Source organism: Geotrypetes seraphini, chromosome 7 (genome assembly GCF_902459505.1).
Source record: "Geotrypetes seraphini chromosome 7, aGeoSer1.1, whole genome shotgun sequence".
NCBI lineage: Eukaryota > Metazoa > Chordata > Amphibia > Gymnophiona > Dermophiidae > Geotrypetes > Geotrypetes seraphini.
The window spans coordinates 194,894,814-194,917,755 of record NC_047090.1 but is presented as its reverse complement, the minus strand read 5'-3'; the positions used below and the strand labels follow the sequence as shown (position 1 = coordinate 194,917,755).

The 22,942-nt window shown below is 47.7% G+C and overlaps 1 protein-coding gene across 5 annotated transcripts in view; it reads right to left on the bottom strand.

Moving 5' to 3' along the window:
• AREL1 (apoptosis resistant E3 ubiquitin protein ligase 1) overlaps positions 1–22,942 on the bottom strand; it is a 293,395-nt gene that overhangs the window by 258,108 nt on the left and 12,345 nt on the right. For 4 of the 5 annotated variants that reach the window (XM_033951577.1, XM_033951580.1, XM_033951579.1 and 1 more), the window contains exon 2: positions 19,360–19,613. The gene's annotated coding sequence lies outside the window, so the exon portion shown is untranslated. Of the gene's footprint in view, positions 1–7,399; positions 7,596–19,359; positions 19,614–22,942 lie in introns of all 5 variants that reach the window. The other variant, XM_033951578.1, reaches the window with a different exon arrangement.

Genomic DNA, 22,942 nt, shown 5'->3' with positions numbered 1-22,942 from the left:
CCTCTGGAAGGAAGACCTTCCCCAAGGAGATGTCGAACATAACCCCAAGGCACTCCAGACGCTGAGCCGGGACCAACCGACTCTTGGAAAGGTTGACCACCCAGCCCAGCGACCGGAGAAACTCCACCACCCGAGCCGTAACCCGGGAGCTCTCCTGCAACGACTTTGCCCGAATCAACCAGTCGTCCAGGTAGGGGAGAACCAGGATGCCCACCGACCGCAAGGCTGCCGCGACGACCACCATTACCGTGGTGAACGTCCGAGGAGCCGTGGCCAGACCAAAGGGAAGCGCACAGAACTGAAAGTGCCGCCCCAAGATCGCAAAGCGAAGGAAGTGCTGATGAGAGGCCCGAATTGGAACCTGCAAGTAGGCCTCCGTCAGATCGAGAGACATCCAGGATGGGCCGAAAGGTCCCCTCCTTTATGGCCACCACAAAGTAAATGGAGTACCTGCCGGTGCCCCACTCCGTAGGGGACACCGGCACCACTGCCTCGAGATCTAGCAAACGCTGAAGGGTCTGACGAAAAGCCTGCGTCTTCCATGGAGTCTGACATGGAGAAGCGAGGAAAAGGTCCGGCAGAGAGCGGGTAAACTCCAGAGCGTAACCGTCCCGCACCACCTCAAGGACCCATTGATCGGACGCGATCTCGGCCCATTTGGGGAAAAATTTGCGCAGCCGGGCCCCCACCGGAACCAAAGGGGGCGCCGGCAAGGAGTCATTGCGCAGGACGGGAAGCGGGGGAACCGGCGGAGGGATTCCCTGCCCCCCGACGGGCCCCCCGAAAGGGCTGCATGCGCTGGAAGAACCGACCCCGGGAAAAAACCCTGAGCCGGGAAAGAAGCAGCCCCACGCCCCGGGCGATACTTGCGAAATTCCCGCAAACGCCCCCGGGCAGCCCCACACCTAGACGCAGGGCGGGCACGGTCCTCAGGCAGACGGGGCACCTTCGAGTCCGTCAGAGTCTGAATCAACTCATCTAATTCCTCTCCAAACAAAAAGACCCCCTAAAGGGAACTTTAGTAAACTTAGCTTTGGACGCAGAATCCGCCGCCCAAGCGCGCAGCCACAAAATACGCCGCGCGGCCATGCCATAGACTTAGCCGAAATCCGCACCAAGTCATAAAGAGCATCTGAGAGGAACGAGGCAGCCATCGCAATCTTCGCTACCTCCTGATCCACTAGAGACCAGTCATCAGACTCCCGATCCAGGACACGCTCAGCCCACCGAAACACGGCGCGAGCGACTAGCTCCCCACAAACAGCCGCCTGGACCCCAAAGGCAGAGACATCAAAATCATACTTAAGAAGAGTCTCTAACGCACGCGCCTCCGAGACCCTAAGAGCAGAACCGTCCATAACAGGCACGGTATGCCGCTTAGGAAGTGCCGAGACCACCGCGTTCCCCATTGGCGAAATTAAGGTAGCCCTACCTCCCTCCGGGACGGGATACCCAAGAGCCAAGGCGCACACCAAACGAAACTGCGCCCATAGGCCACTGCGCCAACACAAAATCCCGCAAATCCTGACGCACAGGAAAAGAACGGGAACCAGGACAGACCCCCTGAAGCAGAGGGGCCCCCATACGCGGGGTCTCCGGCGGCGCCACTGCAAAGATGCAGCACCAAGGAGACCTGCTACACAGGTCTAAAAGCTCATCCCTCTGAATAAAAAAGCGCACCACGGACGCATCTGCTCTGGAAGACGGGAAACCCGCCGCCCCGCTGCCAACAGGCGTCCCCTCTAGAGGATCCTGGAAGCCCGCCAAAGCAGCCAGGTCCTCAACCAGGCCAACACGCTCCTCCGCCCACCAATTCGCAATCCAAGCCCCCCCGCGGGCGCTTGGATGAGGGAGGAGGAAGAGGGGACGCCAAACGAAAAGAGGGAGGCAAAGCCATAGGGGGCGCGGAGGGAAACCCCCCCCGAAACCCCCCAGGCGCACGTGGGACCCCCAAAAGTCCGCACAAAGAAAGAAAATAAATTGGGGGCAAAAAAACCCTGGGGGTCCCCAGGGACTCCCTGCCCCAGCAGGGGTCCATGCTGAAACCTGCCCCTGTGTTCGCCATACAGGGGGAAGGTCACCTGAGGTTGCAGACAAAATGGAGGGGCCAGACAAAGAAAATGGCGAAGTTCCCGCCAAAAATGCTCCCTCCATGGCCTGTAGCGGCTGAGAAGACTGAACAGTCCCAGCCGCTAAAACAGGCAAGTCGGCATCAGCTGTCAAAAAATCAGCTGAGAGGGAATCCTTCGGGGAATCCCTCCGTGGGCGGTTGTGGAAGACCGGGCTTCCCCACTGCTCCAAGCCGACTCGCGAGGCACCATCGGCGGGGAGCTCTGGGCGCCTGCAGCCGCTGCCGACGGAGCTCCACCACCTCACCGACCCAAACCGCCGAGTTCAGGCCGGCCGCGAGTGCCTCGCGGCTGGACTAAAATTGTGTCCTACTCCCCCGGAGAAGGGCACAATTGCTCCAGACGCGACCTAGCTATAAAAAAGTGCTGGTTACATGAAAAAATACAGTAAAATACAGTTTTCTTAAAGGGAAACAACCCTTCAGACCAGCACTACCTCAGGATTTTTTTTTTTTTTTTTACAGAACAGACTCCACAGGCTCTCGAAGCAATATGCCTTGCTTGACTTAGGGGGCAAGGCTTACTGCTGAGGCTCCTCTAAAAAAATGTGGGGAGGTGGAGGAAGTGGGGGGAGGGACCCCGCTCGTGACCCGCCGGGTTTGACACCCCCGAGGTCGGACGGACCCCCAAACAGGGCCCGACCAAGCTCCGTCCGGCCAAAAACAGGGACAATAAACCCCTAAACAAATTCCAACAGCCCTACCAAGAGAGATGGGTACAGATCACTCAACACCTGCTGGAGACTGAAAGAAGACTGAGGGAAATAGAGAAGGGAGGATAGTATATACTGTCCCAAAGTTTTGTTTTCAGTCTCCACCTGCTGGTCATGATTAGATATATACCCATTCGTAAAGTTAACCTCTACTGGTCTGGAGAGTGCTAAAGAATGTAGGTTTCCCATTCCCTCTTATGATAAAAAGGACTCTTCCCCAGTTGCTCAACCCCCACTACCAGATTCATCTTCCTTATATTGTCAAGAGTTGAATCCACATTACCGTGCCACCAAACCACATACTTTTCCCATACCCCCCTCTCTTCAGAACATAACATAATAGCAAATTTCTAGACCGAATAACCCTTAGTTCAGTGCGGTTAACAAAAGATTATGCTATGGGAAAATACAAGAATAATGTGATATACAGAAATTTAGTTAACCAAGAATTTGGAAAAAAGAAAAGTCTTCAAAAGTTTTCTGTAATGCTCATAAGATGTGGATCTAATCAATAATGGATGGAAATCTTTGCCATAATAAGCTGCTTGATAGGAAAGACAATGCCCATGATGTTTCCTACTTTTACATCCCTTAACTGAAATAGGGCATGAGATTTTCTACTCTTCTCATGTGCCATGATAATGAATTTATCAACAAACCATCAGTTTAATCCAAAGAGCGTTATTACTTATCCTGGATAAAAAATTTTGCCATTTCCCCCTCACCACTGCTTTATCAGCCCCCCAGTCTCCTTCATTGATTCATTATGGCTTACTTAATAAGATAAGTGCCTTAAGACCTCACTAATGATCCCATAACCTTTGTGTATTCTTTCCAGTAGGCCTGAACATCCTGACACTTAAGGCAACATCTATCAGAAGCAGGTGTAGCTCCTAAGCAGCTTCTCTAGAGTCAAGTGCCATCTATATTAGAGTTTAAATCTGCTCTCCACTAAATTAGGAAAATAAATCTCTGTTTTGGCAATATTTAACAATTTTTTTTTTAAACAGATAAAGAGTACAAAATGAAATCACAACCAGAGTTCTTCAAAGTTTTACAAAATATCCTGTTATGCTCATAAGTTTACATACCCCTGGCAGAATTTTCCTCTTTTCCACTCTAAAGATCTACACTTTTCTCCCTCTCATTCAGTCACCCTCTCTCTCCATGCGTGCATCTCACCCATGTCACAGCAGCAGGTGCCTCCTCACCTCCCCTAACTTCACCCGTACCTTCCTCCTCCTTCTCTTGCTTGCCACTGGGGACATCAACCCCAATCCTGGTCCTCTCAAAAATCTCCCACCCTACCCTACAGTCCACCTTACTCCTATAGGCCAACCTCAATAACACCAACCTTATTTCTATTCCTCTCCTGCCCCCTCCTCCCTGCCCTTCTCTTGTACCTTATGAAATGCTCGCTCCGTTCCCAACAAGCTTGCCTACATACATGACCTATTCATCTCTCGATCTCTTCACATTCTTGCACTAACAGAGACCTGGATCTGCCCTGATGACATTACCTCAGCTGCAGCCCTGTGTCATGGAGGGTACCTTTTCTCCTACATGCCTTGCCTGGTTGGTCAAGGAGGAGGAATGGGGCAACTACTCTCACCCTCTTGCAGATTTCAACCCCTTTTCCCACTACCATCTCAATGCTCTTCCTCCTGTGAAGTCCATTTGGCTCCCTTACCTCTCCAAGCAGCAGTTATCTACTGACACCCTCGATACATCCTACTCTCCCTTCCTAACCGACGTTGACTCCAGGCTCTCCTCCTTCCTCAAGCCCTCATCCCATTCTCTCATCCTCTGTGACATCAATATCCATGTCGATGACCCCTCCAACTCCTTCGCCTCTAAGTTCCTTGCCCTAACATCCTCATACAATCTCTTGCTGTGCTCCTCCATCTCTACACACTGCCTAGACCTAATTCTATCCTCCAACTGCTCTACCACCAAATTCTGCAATACTACCCTTCTCCTCTCTGACCATCACTTGTTAATGTTCACTATTCATCACCCTACCCCCTAGAACTGGTCAATCACCACCAACATATTCAGGAATTTTCAGGCTATTGACCCCAGAGCCCTCTCCAGTGCTGTCTCATCCCTCTCCTCAACTACTACAGTATATCACACAAGACTGTCAATGAAGCCGTCCTCTCTTATAATACCATTCACTCCTCTGATCTAGATATCTTAGCTCCTCCAATCTCACGTCCTGTTAGGCATGCCAAACCATGACCCTGGCTCACCCATCCCCCCCCCCCCCCGAATCCACTACCTGCACTCATGTGCCCTTACACTGAAAGTCTCGGGCCCTTACACTGAAAGTCTCGGGCTTAAATCCCGTGTACACACCGACTTCATACACTTCAAATTCATGCTATCATTCCAGTCTGCTCTCTCACTGGCCAAACAAGAATACTATATCCACTCTGCTTCTCTTAGATCCAATCCTCGTTGTCTCTTTACCACACTGAATTCCCTATTCAAAGCACACTTGCTGCCTATTCCTCCTTCAGTTTCTACCCAGACAATGGAGGAGTTCTTCTACAATAAGATTCAGAAGATTCACATTGAGCTATCAACCAGGCTGCTTCCCCCTGCCCTCCCTCTGCTCCTTCTACTAACCTCACTTCAACACCTGCCATCCTCTCCTCTTTCTCTAAGATCACTAAAGAGGAAACCACACATCTTCTCTCATCCTCTAAACCAGTGGTCTCAAACTTGCAGCCCGGGGGCCACATGCAGCCCGCCAGGTACTATTTTGAGGCCCTCAGTATATTACCATTGTTCTGGAATGTTGTCCGCCTCACTGCTGTAACCTCACACAAGCTCTTTCCTGCATCTTTCTGCATGTTGCACTGCTTGCAGCTGTGTATAACTGAAATTATCAGAAGCATTAAGGAAAGATTTATAAACTATAACAAGTTTTATCTCATGCAAAGTTGTTATTTCTTTAATGGCATTTTAACTATTTTTTTCTGCGGCCCTCAAAGTACCTACAAATCCAAAATATGGCCCTGCAAAGGGTTTGAGACCGCTGCTCTAAACCCACTACCTGCTCCTCCGATCCGATTCCTACTCACCTACTCGGTGCTATCTCATCCTCTGTTAATTCCTCCTATCTGTCACATCCTCAACCTACCTGATGCCTTCACACATGCCGTTGTCACACCCCTCCTCAAGAAACCCTCACTGGACCCGACATGTCCGTCCAACTATCACCCCATCTCCATACTCCCTTTCTTATCCAAGTTACTTGAATGTGCTGTTTACCGCAGTTGCCTGGACTTCCTCTCATCCCATGCTATTCTGGATCCGCTTCAGTCAGGCTTGCGCCCACTGCATTCCACGGAAACTGCCTTTACTAAAGTTTCCAATGGCCTGTTCTTGGCCAGATCCAAAGGCTTCTACTCTATCCTTATCCTTCTCAATTGGGGGGTGGGGCAGGGAAGAAGGAAGAAATTGGACGTGGTTGTGGTTTCAGTGGGTGGGAAAGGCAGGGAGAGATCCTGGGTGGCAGCCAGGGGATATGTGTACCGCAAGTTGATAAACACTGCTCTAGACCGACTCCATCCATTTTATATCTTTTGAAGATGCGGTCTCCAGAATTGTACACAATATTCAAATTAGGTCTCACCAAAGTCTTAAACAGGGGCATCAATACCTCCTTTTTCCTACTGGCCATACCTCTCCCTATGCAACCCACAGATGGTAAAGAGTTTTTCCCTTTTCTATGCAACATACTCTTAAGTCTGTAATGGTTATAATGAAGTAACATTTTTGTTTAGAGTACGTTTCATATTTCTTTAGTAAACACTGGACAGAATGTTGGGGGGCTAATTAGCTTGCATTACAATCCAGCACTAAGGACACTAAAACTGTCAGCTTCACCAAGACAGAGGAATCCAATATTAGGGTCAAAGCACATATCATATGATTTTATATATTTTCCAAAACACATTTTTCTACTTCCCTTAGTATATTTTAGTCCATTATAATCAAGTTTCAAGTCTTATTAAAATTTGATGAATCGCTTAATCTTAATACAAAGCAATGAACAAGTCTAAGTAATACATCACCAAATACAGGGAGACTGTCAGTAACACAGATCATTTACTAAATATAAATGGACCCGAAAGGGAAGTGGGGGAAGAACTACAATATATGATAGTAAATGAGACGATTATGGATAACACAATAGGGAAGGAACAACAGCAGCAAAAAATCTAGGTGGAATTAAGAGTGATGTGACTTTAAAAAAAAAACAATCCCCAAAAAATTAGCAATCAAAAGCATCTTTAAAAACAAAGCATTTTAACTTGCTTTTAACCTTATCAATAAGACGTTCCTCCCTTATGTATATTGGGAGGGAATTCCACAGTTGCAGAGCGACAACTGAAAAAATATATTGCCTCCGAGTCTTAATGGATTTAAGTGAGGGAACAACCAGCAGATGTTGGTCATTAGATCTTTACAGAAATGTACCTAACTTGTTCTATAATTTGTTAATTTTCTTTATAATGCGTTTTAGAAGGAGAAATTAGGTTCTTACCTGCTAATTTTCTTTCTTTTAGACTCTCCAGACTGGCCCAGTTCACTGATGGGACGTACCAAAGCAGTAACCATCATAGGTGGGACCCCCGGAGAGCCACCACCAGAACACGCTCACAGAACACCATGCCCTGAAGCGCCTGAACGTCCAAATGGTAGTATCGTTTTCCAGTTGGTAGAGATTTGGAATGGACTTCCTGGTGTTATTAGAATGATAGACCAATTGCAATTATTTCGGAAAACCTTAAAAACCCTGCTATTCTTACAATATCTAATTAACTTATTTACAGAACCTACTAATTGTTAACATTGCAAGATTTCCTTCTAAGAGAGATAACTAATAATAATAACTTTATTTTTTGTATACCGCCATACCCAGGGAGTTCTAGGCGGTTCACATCAATTAAACAAAACTTAATAAGAAATTACAATAAACTATATTTACAAGTAATGAAGATATTGGAACAAAAATTAACAAGAAATTACAATTGATCATAGTTACAATTGATCATAATGATTAGGTCCCTGGAGTTAGTGAGAAGGGGGAGATCAAAAAGAGGGGGGGAGGGGACCAGGAGAGTTGGGTCATTTGAGGGGGGGAGAGGGAAATGGAAGAGAGGGGATTAGGGATATTGAGCGTGGAATAAATGAGTTTTGAGTATTTTTCGGAAATCTAGGTAGGTGTGGGCCTTGAGCAGAATTTGGGCTAGCCAAGGGTTCTGTTTGGCTGCCTGGAAGGCGAAGGTTTTGTTGAAGAACCTTTTGAGGTGGCATAGTTTTAGGGAGGGGAAGGCGAAAAGATTGATTCTGCGGGAGTTCTTTTTGTTGCAGTTCAGGTTGAAATGAGGGGTGAGGTAGCTCGGAGATAGCCCAAAGACAGTTTTGTAGCAGAAGCACGCGAACTTGAATAGGATTCTAGATTCAAGGGGTAGCCAATGTAGTTTGAGGTAAAAAGGGGTGATGTGTTCCCATTTGTTTAAGCCAAATATAAGGCGAACGGCGGTGTTCTGGATAAGTTTCAGTCTCCTGATGATTTTCTTCGTAGAGGCCAGATAAATGATGTTGCAGTAGTCTAGGATGCTGAGAATGGAGGATTGTGTCAACAGACGGAATAAGGTGTCGAAGTATTTTTTTATGGTGCGTAGTTTCCAAAGAACTGAAATGCATTTCCTGACCGTAATATCAGTATGTTTTTCCAGGGATAGATGTTTGTCTAGGGTGACTCCCAATACTTTTAAGGTTTGTTCGAGAGGGAAGGCCATACCTTTCACTTGGATTGTGGTGTCTTTGATTTTGTCGTTGGGGGTCGCTAGGAAGAATTTGGTTTTGTCAGGATTTAATTTTAGTCTGTGGGATAGCATCCAGAGTTCTATCTGAGTAAGTGAGCTTGAAAGAGAGGTGAGCAACTCTGGAGTGAAGCTGGTTAGTGGGATGACTATTGTAATGTCATCTGCGTAGATGAAGAATTTGAGCTTGAGGTTTTGCAGGAGGTTTCCCAGGGAGGCGAGGTAGATGTTAAACAGGGTGGGGGAGAGGGGGGAGCCCTGTGGGACCCCACAGGCATTATCCCAGCTGTATGAGAGGGAGTCATTCTTGAATACCCTGTATGATCTATTTTTTAGAAATCCGCGGAACCAATTGAGGACTTGGCCAGAGATGCCGATGTAGGCAAGGCAATCTAGGAGGATGGAGTGGTCGACGAGGTCGAATGCACTGCTAAGATCAAGTTGTACTATCAAGGCGCTAGTGCCCTGGCTGAAAAGTGAATGAAGGTGGTCGAGTAGAGTGGCAATGATGGTCTCGGTGATGTGGTCCTGGCGGAAGCCTGATTGGTTGTCGTTTAAGATACTGAATTTTTCTAGGTATGTGGTGATTTCGGCATTTACTAGCCCTTCTGCTATTTTGGTGAACAGCGGGATGCTCGCGATCGGTCTGTAGTTGGACGGGGTGTTGAGTGGCTCTTTTGTGTTTTTTATAATAGGGGTTATTATTATATGGCCTTGTTCTGCCGGGAAATTTCCTGTGGATAGTGAACTGTTTATCCATGCCAACATATTGGCTTTGAAATGAGTTGGGGCGGTTTTCATGATGTTTGGGGGGCAGGTGTCCAGTCTGCAGAAGGCTTCTATATTTATTGTAATATTTATTGAAGGTTTGCCAGTCGATGGTAGTAAAGTGGTTCCAGCTCAGGTTCGTTCTGGATCCAGAATCAGGTTTAGATGTGTCGAAGTCTACGAGTATAGGAAAGTTTCCGTGGGGATTGGTTGAGGATGTTATCGAAGATCTTAGATTTTGTACTTTGGAATTAAAGAAATCTGCTAGGGTGTCTGAGGATAAAGTGGGTTCTTCATGGTTGTCAATGAGCGTCTCGAGGTTGTAGAGGTCGTTGACCAGTTTAAAAAGGTTTTTACTGTTGGTGGAGATGTTACCAATTTTGTGGGCATAGAAGTCTTTTCGTTTCTCCTTGGTGAGGTTTTTATAGTTTTTGAGTTTTAGTCTCCAGGCAACTCTGTGCTCCTGAGTACTGGACTTAATCCATAGTCTTTCTGATTTTCTTAGGTCCTTTTTTATTAGTAGCAACTCTGCGTCGAACCAGCCTTCTAGGTTTGAAGATCTGATTCTGCGGGATTTTAAGGGGGCTATTTCATCTAGGATGTTAGTGCTGTCTTTGATCCAGGAGGTCATGAATAGTTCTGTTGAATAGATGACCTGGTATATAAACTGAAGACTAGATTAGATTAGAAGACCAAACTGCGGCTTTACAGATATCCACTGGAGGCACAAGAGAAGACAGCCCAAGAAGCTGCCTGACCCCGAGTGGAATGAGCCTTGAGAAATTCTGAAACACGCTTCTTCTGAAGAAGGTATGCAGAAGTGATAGTCTCATTGATCCATAGCGCAATGGTAGCGAAGAGGACAAAAAGATGATCCTATTTCCGGAACTCCTGAGTTCTTGAACATAAGATCGAAGAACCCAACAGACATCCAACTTGTGCAACTGCCTCTGCTCTGAAGAGCCCTCCTGACTACCTAAGACCAGGAGGACCACAGACTGATTGACATGAAAAAGTGAGCCCACCTTCGGCAGAAAGGAAGGACCAGGCCGCAGCACAATATGCTCCTTAGAAAACTCCAGGAAGGGAGGCCTACAAGAGAAAGCCTGCAACTCAGAAACATGTCTCACAGAAGTAATGGCCATCAGGAAAACTGCCTTGAGAGTAAGGTCCTTCAATGAGCAGGAACCCAGGGGCTCAATGGGAGGGTGCACAAGCACGGACAGAACTAGATTGAGATCCAGAACCGAAGGTCGCACTGGAGGCCGAAGCAATTTGGCTGTCCGCAAAAGGCAAACCACATCTGGATAAGAAGTTAAACGCTTATCCTGCAACAAACCGCAAAACGCAGACAAAGCTGCAAGTTGAACCTGGAGAGAAGACCAGGCCAGGCCATCCTGCAAAAACTCCAAGATATGAGGCAAAGAGGCGCGAAAGGAAATCACTCCACACGTAGCACACCACTCCTCAAAAATACCCCAAACATGAACATAAGCCTGAGAAGCGGAAAGCCTCCGGGATCACAAGAGAGTAGAGATCACTTTATCCGAATAATCTTTTTTTACCTAGGCACTCTCTCTCAAGAGTCAAGCCGTAAGACAAAACGGACCTGGATTGAAATGGGGCTCTGAGTTAGAAGATCGGTCAAGAGGGGCAGTGGGATAGGATGTCACAAGATGACGAACCAGATCCGCGTACCACAGGCGCCTGGGCCAGTCCAGAGCTACTAGGATCACGTGGCTAGGGTGCCGAGCAAAGCCAAGAAAACTCTGCCCACCATTGGCCATGGAGGAAACACGTATAGGAGGCCCTCTGCCAGCCTAGGCTGTACCAGAGAATCCAGCCCCTCGGCCTGAAATCCCTGCGCCGACTGAAGAACCAGAGCACTTTAGAATTGACACTCATGGCCATCAGGTCCAGGACCAGGTGACCCCAATCAACTTGAAGTCTGCAGGACCAAGACACCACTCTCCGGGATCTAGCATGTGACGACTGAGGAAATCCGCCTGGACATTCTCCACTCCTGCTATGTGGGAAGTCGAGATGTCCAGAATATGAGTCTTTGCCCAGACCATGAGCAGAGCAGCCTCTGCGCCAGACGACTCCTGGTTCTCCCTGACGTAGCCCACTGCCGTGGCATTCTCCGAGAGAACCCAAACAGTCTTGCCAGTCAACAGCGGCTGGAACGCTAGCAACGCCAGTTGGATGGCGCTGATCTCCAAAACATTGATCGACCAAGACGCCTCCTCCAACTACCAGCTGCCCTGAACCGAGTGACCGAGACACTGAGCTCCCCAGCCAAGGAGACTGGCGTCCGTGAGAAGCAGGGTCCACTGAGGCTGAACCAGACTCACTCCCTACACCAGATTGGAAGAAAGGAGCCACCAACGGAGACTGAGATGAACCAACTCCTGCAGAGGAACGGAAGAGTCCATATCATGCAACTGGGGTGATCACCGCTGCAGCAGAGCATATTGAAGCAGGTGCATGTGAGCTCAGGCCCACTGAACCATGTCCAGGGAAGCTGCCATCAACCCCAAGACCTGGAGACAATCCTGTGCCCGAAGCCATCAGAAGACGAATGTGCGACTGCAACTTGACCACTTGGGCCTCTGGCAGTACAACCTTCCCCAAGCTAGTGTTGAAGAGAACCCCAAGGTACTCAGGCGCTAAAATGGAGCCAACCATCTCTTGGACAGGTTGACTACCCATCCCAATGACTGCAGGAACTCCACAACCCGAGCTGTAACTCAGGAGCTCTCCTGGAAGGACTTTGCTCGGATCAACCAGTCGTCCAGATAAGGATGAACCAGAATGCCCTCTTTGCAAAAGGCCGCCACTAAGACCACAATAATCTTGGTGAACGTCCATTGAGCCATAGCCAGACCAAAAGGAAGTGCACAAAACTGATAGTGCTATCTCAAGAAGGAACCGCTGATGGGAGGCTCCTTGCAAAGAAATCTCCGTCAGATCGAGAGTGGTCAGGAATTCCCCCGGCTGAACCACCAGAATGACAGATCTCAGGGTCTCCTTGTGAAACGATGGAACTCGGAGAGCCCTGTTGACCACCTTCAGATCCAAGATGGCCCCAAAACTCCCTTCTTTCTTGGGCATCATGAAGTAAATGGAATACCGGCCGATGCAACACTCCTGAGGAGGTACTGGAACTACAGCTTTGAGATCGATCAGCCTTTGAAGCGTCTGGTAAAAGGCCCGCTTCTTCCATACCACCTGACAACGAGAAGCGAGAAAGTGATCTGGCAAGGCATGGGAAAACTCCACAGCATAACTGTCCTGAATCACTTCCAGGATCCACTAATCCATTGTGATCTTGGCCCACCCCTGGTAAAAATCCTGTAACTGGTGAAGAGACGCCATTCTGAATCAGGGCGAGGTCAGCACACTGACTTCCTGGTCCCTGTGACAGAATGCTGAATCATTCCCTCTCTCCCCCTTACTTGTCACAAATTAACCCTAATCTTATTTAAGGAGTCCTTATTTGGAATAGGACATCAGCTGACAGGCATTGAATACGTGCAAAGACACAGGTATTGTCTACTCGAGGAATGCAAAGAGAGGGGAGACATGATCTAGATGTTCAAATATGTCACGGGCCGTATCGAGGTGGAAGAGGATCTCTTTTTCCTTAAAGGACCCATGGCAACAAGAGGGCATCCGTTGAAAATCAGGGGTGGGAAATTTCATGGCGACACCAGAAAATATTTCTTCACCGAAAGAGTGGTTGACCGCTGGAATAATCTTCCACAACAGGTAATTGAGGCCAGCAGCGTGCCAGATTTTAAGAAAAGATGAGATTGGAATGTGGGATCTCTTCATGGAGGTAGTTAGGGGGTAGGCCATTAGTGTGGGCAGACTTGATGGGCCGTGGCCCTTTTCTGCCGTCATTTTCTATGTTTCTATGTTACGTGTTAATCAGGCATTGCCTACATGCAGAGTTGAGGGTGACACGATGTAAAAGCATGTACCTTTGTATCCACCAATCATTAGAGATGTACACGAGAGAGTTACTATGATGTCATTAGCATAGAAGCATAATAAAAGGGGCTCGGAGCTTGCCACGGGAACGCCCGACTCAATTCCTGTGTGTGTGTGCTGTGTTTATTAGAGATATACACTAGAGAATGACACGGTGAAAAAATTGGTCCCCGTCACCGCCCCGTCCCCGTCTCACCATCCTCTGCACCGCCCCGTCACCGCCATTCCCTTCACCGCCCCGTCACCGCCACTGCCACCCCATTCACCGCCCCGTCACCGCCACTGCAACCCCATTCACCGCCCCGTCACCGCTGCATACATAAAAGCCTCAAACGGGTACGATTTTATATACTTTTCTTTATTTACGTATAAAGGAAACATTCTTTAAAACTTTAAAACTTAGTTAAATATTAGTTAATAACTATACAAAAACAAACACGACATGTACTTTTAATGCTTACAATGTTAGCCTCCATGGTAAGTAGACGCGGCCGCTGTACCTAATCGCGGCAAAGATCTCCCTGCCGTGATTAGCATAGTGACCGCGGCTACGGCTGCAAGTCTCCCCTCCCCCCAGCGATCACGGCAGGAGGGCACCCAACCCCTCCTGTAGACCCCCCCCAACGGCCCTCCCGACAATCGCAGCAGAAGGGTACCCAACCCCTCCTGCCGGTCCTCCCAATGGCCTCCCCTAAGATCGCCGGCAGGAGGGTACCCAACCCCTCCTGCTGGACCCCCCCCCAACGAACCCTCCCACCCCGGAACCCCCTTAGTCTTACTTTCCAAGTTGGACCGGACGGCTCCTCACACGTATGGCCAGCAGGCTTGCCTCCGTCCAAATGAGGCGGGCCCGCCCCTACCCTGCCCAACCCACAGGATCCTAGGGCCTGATTGGTCTAGGCACCTAAAGCCACTCCTGCTATAGGAGGGGCCTTAGGTGCTTGGGCCAATCAGGCCCTAGGATCCTGTGGGTTAGGCAGGGGAGGGGAGGGGCGGGCCCGCCTCATTTGGACGGAGGCAGGCCTGCTGGCCAGACGAGCGAGGAGCTGTCCGGTCCAACTTGGAAAGTAAGACTAAGGGTGGTGTTTCGGGATGGCGGGGTTTGTTGGGGGAGGGTCTGGCAGGAGGGGTTGGGCACCCTCCTATTGGCGATATAGGGGGCCGTTGGGGGGGCCGGCAGGAGGGGTTGGGCACCCTCCTACCAGTGATCATAGGGGGGCTGTTGGGGAGCTGGCAGGAGGGGTTGGATATCCTCCTGCTGCGATCGTCGGGGGGGGCTGTTGGGGTAGGCAGGAGGGGATGGGTACCCTCCTGCCGCGATCGTTGGGGAGGGCTGGTTCTGTCGGCATGAAGGGCTGAGCACCTTCCTGCCGGCGATCGTCGGGGGGGCGGGGGGGGGGGCGGGTTCTATTGGCAGGAAGGGTTGATCTGACAAATGAGGAGCACGGTGAAACACAGGTAAATAGCGGTTCCTAGAAGGGGGTACATTGGCCTGCGGGGACAAATCTTTTCACCGTTTTTGCGGGCGGTGAAAACTTTTGTCCCCGTGTCTGCGGCGATTTGGCTTTGGAGTCTCCATAACCCGCAGCCAAACCGCAGCCACGCCGCAGCTCCCTGCGGGGATCGCTCCCCGTGTCATTCTCTAATATACACGAGGGAGTTACTATGTCATTAGCATAGAAGCATAATAAAAGGGGCTCGGAGCTTTCCACTCATATCCTGTGTGTGTGTGCTGTGTTCCATCCCTACAAGCCAGCCAGGGAAGGCGTCAGCAAGGAGTCATTGGGCAGGGCAGGTGGCGGGGTACCGGTGAAGGGATCATGCCCCTCTCAAAGGCCCCCCCCCCCCGAAAGGTCTGCATGCGCTGACAGAAACAGAGATCCAGCAGCACGAAAGGAAACTGCCCCTCAACCATGGCAGTATCTAGGAAATCACACAAATGCCCCCGAGCAACTCCTGTGCAGGTGGGTGGGCACGGTCTTCTGGAAGATGGGGCACCTTAAGAGTCCGTTAAGGTCTGAACCAACTTATCCAAATCCTTGCCAAACAAGAAAGACCCTCAAAAGGGAAATTTCATCACCTTAGCCTTAGATGCTGCATCCGCCGACCAAACCTGGAGCCACAGAGTATGACAAACGGCCACCCCGAGAGCCATGGACTTGGCCAACGCCTGCAACAGATCAAACATTGCATCTGAGAGATATGAAGCACCCATTTCAATTTTGGCTACTTCCTGTTCCACCAAGGACCAGTCATCAGACTCCCGGTCAAGGTCATGTTTGGCCCACCGAAAACAAGCCCAAGCCACCAGACCGCCATACATTGCTGCCTGGAACGCTAGGGCAGTGACATCAAAATTCTGATTAAGGAGAGACTCCAATCTATGCTCCTCTGAATCCCGTTAAGCTGAGCTGCCCTCAACCGGTACCGTATGCCATTTCGCGATAGCCAAAACCACTGCCTCGTCCATCACTGGTGACTTCAAGGTATCCCTATCCCCCTCCGGGATGGAATACGGGCGAGCCATAGAGTGTGAAAATGAAAGGGCAACTCCAGCGCCTTCCACTGCACAAGCACAATATCCCAAATATCACGATGCATAGGAAAAGAGCGGGAGGCTGAGCTGATCCTCTGAAGCAGGGGGGTCCACCATACGCGGGGGCTCCTTTGCGTCTTCCTCGAAGCAAAACACTGAGGAAATCTGAAGAATAAACTCCTGGAGCTCTTCCCACTAAAAGATGCGCATCACTGACGCATCATCGCCAGCTGGCGAAACCAAAATACCGCTGCCAGCGGCATCCATCCCCTTGAGAGGATCCAAAAGGTCCTTCAAAGGGTTCAGGTCCTCATCAAGCGAGAATTGTTCCCTGTAGAAAAAATCATTGTCCCAAGAGACCCTTGGCCGCTTGGATGAAAGAGGAGACGGGGATGAAACCGGCACTGAGGTGGGCCAAACTGGAGTGGACGCAGAGGGAAAAACACCCCTCCCCCACGAGACCCCCCAGGATGGAAGCAGGACCAACGGCCGCCTGAAGTTAAGCCTTGCACAAGGCTAAAACAAAATCAGGGGAAAAAAACCCCTGGCAGCCCAATGGGACTCACTGCCAAAGCAGTGGACCCAGCAGAAACCTACCCTTGTCTCTCCAAATCAAGGGGAAGGTCACCTGAGCCTGCAGACAAAATGGAGGTGCTTCCTGCTACATTCAGAACAAAGCCTACCAAGAAAAACGCCCCCGAGGCCTGTAGTGGCTGAGAAGCCTGAACCACCCCAGCTGCTAAAGCAGGCAAGCCGGCAGCAGCGATAAGGGAGTCCCCAGTAGCTTTGGTGGTAAGGGAATCCTTATTTCCCTGACCGTCGGATGTTGAGGAAATCCCTGCGTGGGTGGTGAGGGAAGCCCGGGCTTCCCCGCTGTCAGCTGCCGGTGTGAGAGAAACTCACGAAGGGGATCCCTGGATGCCAGCACCTGAAGCAGATGAGGATTCCCCTTCACAGTGGCCGGCACACTGCAAGCAAAGGCCGGCTGCAATGCCCTCACATCTGGAGCACAATGAGCACTTTTTCCCTTTAAAAGTGCTATTTGCACAATACATGACCTAGCTAATGAAAGAGTGCCGGTTAACAATAAAAATCAATTACAGTCAATTGAAGGCTTCCCTTCAGACCGGCACTGCCTCAGGATTTTTTTTTTTTTGTCAGAACAGACTCCACTGCTCTCTAAGTCAGGAGTGCCCACACTTTTTTGGCTTGTGAGCTACTTTTAAAATGACCAAGTCAAAATGATCTACCAACAATAAAAATTTTAAAAACACAAAGCACACTGTACACAAAGAAAATGTTAATTATCATTTATATTTGGGGGGTTTTCAAAGAAATCAAGGCAGATGACTTTAAAATATGCAATGTCACCTCTGTAACAATTATACAAAAATAGACACATATAGTGCAAAATAGACAGCAGATATACTGGTAAATTCTCAAAACTGACACATTTTGATCACTAAATTGAAAATAAAATCATTTTTCCTGCCTTTATTGTCTGGTGATTTCATGAGTCTCTAGTTGCACTTCCTTCTGACTGTGCATCCAATATTTCTTTATTTCTTTCTGTCTCCTGTACACTTTCTCTCCTCCAGACCTCATTCCATTCTCCAACCAACATCTCTTTCTGTCCCTCCAGGAGTCCAACTTTTCTTCCTCTCTCATCGTCCAGATCACTTGCAGCATTTTTCACCACTGCCCACCAGCCTCATGCCCATTTCTCCTTCTACCACCCCTCTCCAACACCATGCCACATCTCTCCCTTCATCACTATGTCCAATATTCCTCCCCCTTGCATTCCCTTCATTCTGTCCCTCTGTTCCCTCTCCACCACCATATCTAGCATTTCTCTCTCTAATCCTTCTATTCCCCATACATCTCTACCTCACTCCGCTCTCTCTATGCCCAATTTTCCTCTTCCTTTCCCCATGTACACCATCTCTTTCCCTCTCACTCACACTCAGGCCCAACAATTGTCCCTTTGTATTTCCTCCCTCTTATGTCCCAAGTTAGTGCCCCTTCCTCCCTCTTATGTCCCACATTCATGCCCCCCCTTCCTTCTGTGTCCCGAATTCATGCCACCTTCCCCCTCACTGCCAGCCTTTGTCCCAACCCCTTCCTCACACCCTCCCACGTGAAGCCGACCTGCGCCGAAGCCTGCCTACCTCCCCACTGCCACTTGACAGCTCCATTCAATCAACCCCAGCCACCGCAACTCCAGGCAAAGAAGGGCCAGGCGCGTGCAGCGATTGCACGCTGCCAGCCCACAAGCCTTCCCCCTGACGTCAGAGAGAAGGTCCGGGCCAGCCAAAAAGCGATTAGTTGGCCCGGAACCTTCTCTCCAATATCAAAATTGAGGTCGGGGGAACACTTGTGGACCGGCAGCATGTAATCGATGCACGCGCCTGGCCCTTCTTTGCCCGGAGTTGCAGCGGCGGCTGGGGATGATTGAATGGAACTGTCATGTGGCAGCGGGGAGGCAGGCAGGCTTCTCCGCGAACTATTTGCATTGCCTTTGCAATCAACCGGTAGATCACGATTGACTTGTTGGGCACTCCTGTTCAAAGCCATATGTCTTGCCGGTATCGGTGGCAAGGCTTACAGCTGAGGCACCTCTACAAAATTTTGGGGAGATGGAAAAAATGAGGGGAGGGTCTCAACTCATGACCAGTTGAGTGTAACACCCCCGAGGTCGGACAGACCCCTGAAAGGGTTCCCCAAGCTCAGACCAGCACCAGACAAGGACAATAAGGCCACTAAACAACTTCCAACAAGCCTACTCTAACCCAGGGAAGACTGCAATAGCTTACCACATCTGCTTGGAGACTGAGAACAGACTGAATATACTGTATTAGGGGGAATCACAGCTACTTGTATTACAGCCAAAAGGTTTTGTCTCAGTCTCCACCTACTGGTCATGGTGAGCTATTACTCATCAGTGAACTGGGCCTTAATAGAGAGTTGCTAACAAAAAAGCATGGTTTCAAAGCTCAGGAATGTCTTTCTCTAGATCACGTGTAGGAATAGTACTGCCTTCTATGGAAATGCTCTAACCAAGTATTGGAGACTGGAGAGTTGACATACCCCAGTTATTTCAACAGTATATAAGAGGGTGCCCAGTCTTGGCTCTTTGAGATTTTTCTCCACAAAGACATGATGTAAAGTCTTGTGAAAACTTTCTCCCTCCACAAATATAAAATATTATTTGTGGAGTTTTGATTATGGAAATAGCCGCAGTTATTGCTAATTGGAATTTTTAATTGAAAATGTATAAATTTGTGCGAGTTATTGGGTGGGGACACCGTATCTTGCACTCAGTTTCCAAGATCATACAAGCACTCATTTTTTTGTCAATCAAATGTGCATACTTACTTTTAGGATGTACACCAAATATCTTTCAAGGATCGCACCGGAGGCATTCTTCAACTTGAATTGATCTTCCCTTTTGCCCCTTGATATATTCCCACTTATTTCAGCACATAAAAAATTAACAAGAAATCATTCCAAATAGCAGATCAGTCTCAGCATCATAGGACTTTTCCTAGTATCTAGGGCTTCTCTGTTTCAGCATATGAGAATATACATCCAATAGCATGCAGTGGCATCGAGGTAACTTGATTCACTTCCTGTAGTATGAACAGAGTAGAGAAAAGAACAGGCTCATTAAGGCAGTAACCCCCAGAAATCCCACTTCAATGCACTCACCAAAGGTGTCCTCTCCCCCAAACGGCTCCTTTGCTACTTACTCTCTTTCACACACTATTTCTCATAGCCTTTCTGGACTCCATAGCATTGTGGCTCAATTTATAACATAAATAAATAAGTGCAAGCTGATTATCCAATTAATTGAATTGCAACACCCAAATGATTTAAAAAAAACAACACTGTGGGTAAAAATAGATAAAGGTCCCTGTCAATTACGGAGAAAAGACCTCAGTTTCTTCAAAGGACCTTAGGCTACTGCTGAGATTTGTACCAACACCAGTGGAAAGAAAACTTTCAAAGATAAGTGCTGGTCTCCTATGCTTTAAACATATATATTGATGATTTGATGATGAACTAACTTGAATTAGTAAAAACGGAGTTTTTATAGACCAAGGATGTTTTTTCCTATGATAGCCTATATGCAATCATAGAGTTCCTCCGTAATTGACAGGAAAATGACAATGAAATTTAAAACAAAACCGAGTTGTACACCTTCAAGAAAAGGAGAAATTATGCAGCCAACTTACAGAAATAATTATATAACATAAAGAACACCAATTCTCAAGGCTACTGCAAGCCAGCATCTATAGCTCTGGTTTCCAAGGCTGTTCTGGGGGCTCCTCAGCCATATCCACAATGAATATTCCCGAGAGAGATTTGCATGAATATTCTTTGTGGATATCAAGAAAACCTGGCTAGTCTTGGGAATCACTGATCTGCAGTGTTTGCAAATTCTGGGGTTCTCTCTTAGCAGTAATAAATTCTAGCAGTGGTTTAGGTTCAAAAATACCCTCAAAATTATAACAACGAAAATAAAGCATATGGAAAGCACCCAGTATCAATACTCCAGGCCGTAAACACAAAAATTCTTGTGTTGCCTTCCACATATCAGGAGATAACTTTACTTTAGAACCAATAAACAACTAATTGATTTTGCGGAAATAAAGGAAAAAAAAGAAAAAGTAGGCACTCATGTTCCTTTTTTAAAATGAATGAAAACTACATGTATTCACACTTGCTCTGAAGTACGCCCAAATTCAACCTTTTATTTAACACATTTCAAATGTAAACCCCCTCCTGGGACACTTCCAATCAGGTTGCGCAAACTCAAGCATATACAGGTCATATGTACTCAGGTTTTATGTCTATACTCTGATCAGTTTTAGTTAAGGTATTTTTTCGTTTCTACAACAATTGCCAACATGTAGAAATAAGAACATAAGAATAGCTTTACTGGGTCCATCAAGCCCAATAGCCCGTTCTCACGGTGGCCAATCCAGGTCACTAGTACCTGACCAACACCCAAGGAGTAGCAATATTTCATGCTACCGATCCAGGGCAAGCAGTGGCTTCCCCCATAACAGACTATGGACTTTTCTTCCAGGAAATTGTCCAAACCTTCTTAAAGCCAGCTACACTATCCATTTTTACCACAACCTCTGGCAATGCGTTCCAGAGCTTAACTATTCTCTGAGTGAAAAGATATTTCCTCCAATTGGTTTTAAAAGTATTTTCCAGCAACTTCATCAAGTGTCCCCTTGACGGAGTGAAAAATCTATCTATTTGTACCCGTTCTACTCCACTCAGCCATCTCTTTTCCAAGCTGAAGAGCCCTAACCTTTTTAGTCTTTCCTCATACGAAAAGAGTTCCAGCCCTTTTATCATCTTGGTCACTCTTCTTTGAACTTTTCTAGTGCTGCTATATCTTTCTTGAGATAAGGAGACCAGAAAGGACCGCAATACTTCAGTGAGGTCACACCATGGAGCAATATAGAGACATGATAACATTTTTAGTCTTGTTAACCATCCCTTTTTTAATAATTCCTAGCATCTTGTTTGCTTTTTTGGCTGCTGCTGCCACACATTGGTTTCAATGTATTACCTACAATGACACAATGGTTTCAATGTATTATCTATAATGACACCCAGATCTTTTTCTTGGGCATTAACTCCCACACACGCACACACACAAGCTGGACCCTAGCATCCGGTAACTGTGATTTGGGTTATTCTTCCCAATGTGCATCACTTTGCATTTGTCCACATTAAATTTCATCTGCCACTTGGACGCCCAATCTTCCAATTTCCTAAGGTCTGCCTGCAATTTTTCACAATTCAAATGCGTTTTAACAACTTTGAACAGTTTAGTGTCATCTGCAAATTTAATCACCTCAGTCATTCCAATTTCCAGATCATTTATAAATAAGCTAAATAGCACCGGCCCCAATACAGACCCCTGTGGCACTCCACTGTTTACTGTCCTCCATTGAGAAAAATGACCATTTAACCGTACCCTCTGTTTTCTATCCGATAACCAATTCCTAATCCACAACTGAACTTTGCCTCCTATCCCATGATACTTTAATTTTCTCAGGAGCCTCTCATGAGGAACTTTGTCAAAAGCTTTCTGAAAATCTAGATACACTACATCAACCGGCTCACCTTTATCCACGTTTATTCACACCTTCAAAGAAGTCAAAAAAATTGGTGAGGCAAGATCTCCCTTGGCTGAACCCATGCCGACTCTGGTCTCATTAAATCATGTTTGTCTATGGGCTCCTTTTACTAAGGTGCGCTAGCGGTTACTGCACGCACTAAATGCTAACGCCTCCATAGAGCTTGCGTTAGTATTTTTCATTTAGCGCGTGGTTAGCGTGCACTAAAAAAGCTAGCACACCTTAGTAAAAGGAGCCCTATGTGTTCCAGAGTTTTATTTTGTATAATTGTTTCCATCATTTTGCCTGGCACTGAAGTGAGGATTACCGGTCTGTAATTTCCCGGGTCTCCCCTGGAGCCCTTTTAAAAAATCGGCTTAACATTGGCTACCCTCCAATCTTCAGGTACTACAGACGGTTTTAGCAACAAGTTACAGATTACTAACAGCTGTTCAGCAATTTCATGTTTCGGTTCTTTTAGTACCCTGGAATGTATACCATCCAGTTCAGGTCATTTGTCACTTCTTATCTTGTCAATTTGGTTTAGTACATCTTCCAGATTCACCGAGATTTCTTTCAGTTCCTCCACATCATCACCCTTGAAAATCATTTCCGTTTCAGGTAGATCTCTTACATCTTCTTCCGTAAAGACCAAAGCAAAGAATTCATTCAGTCTCTCCGCTATGGCCTTATCCTCCCTGAGCGTCCCTTTTGCTCCTTGATCATCCAATGGTCCCACAGATTCCCTCACTGGTTTTCTGCTTCTGATGTATCTAAAAAAAGTTGAGTTTTTGCCTGTTTTGCAAGTTTCTCTT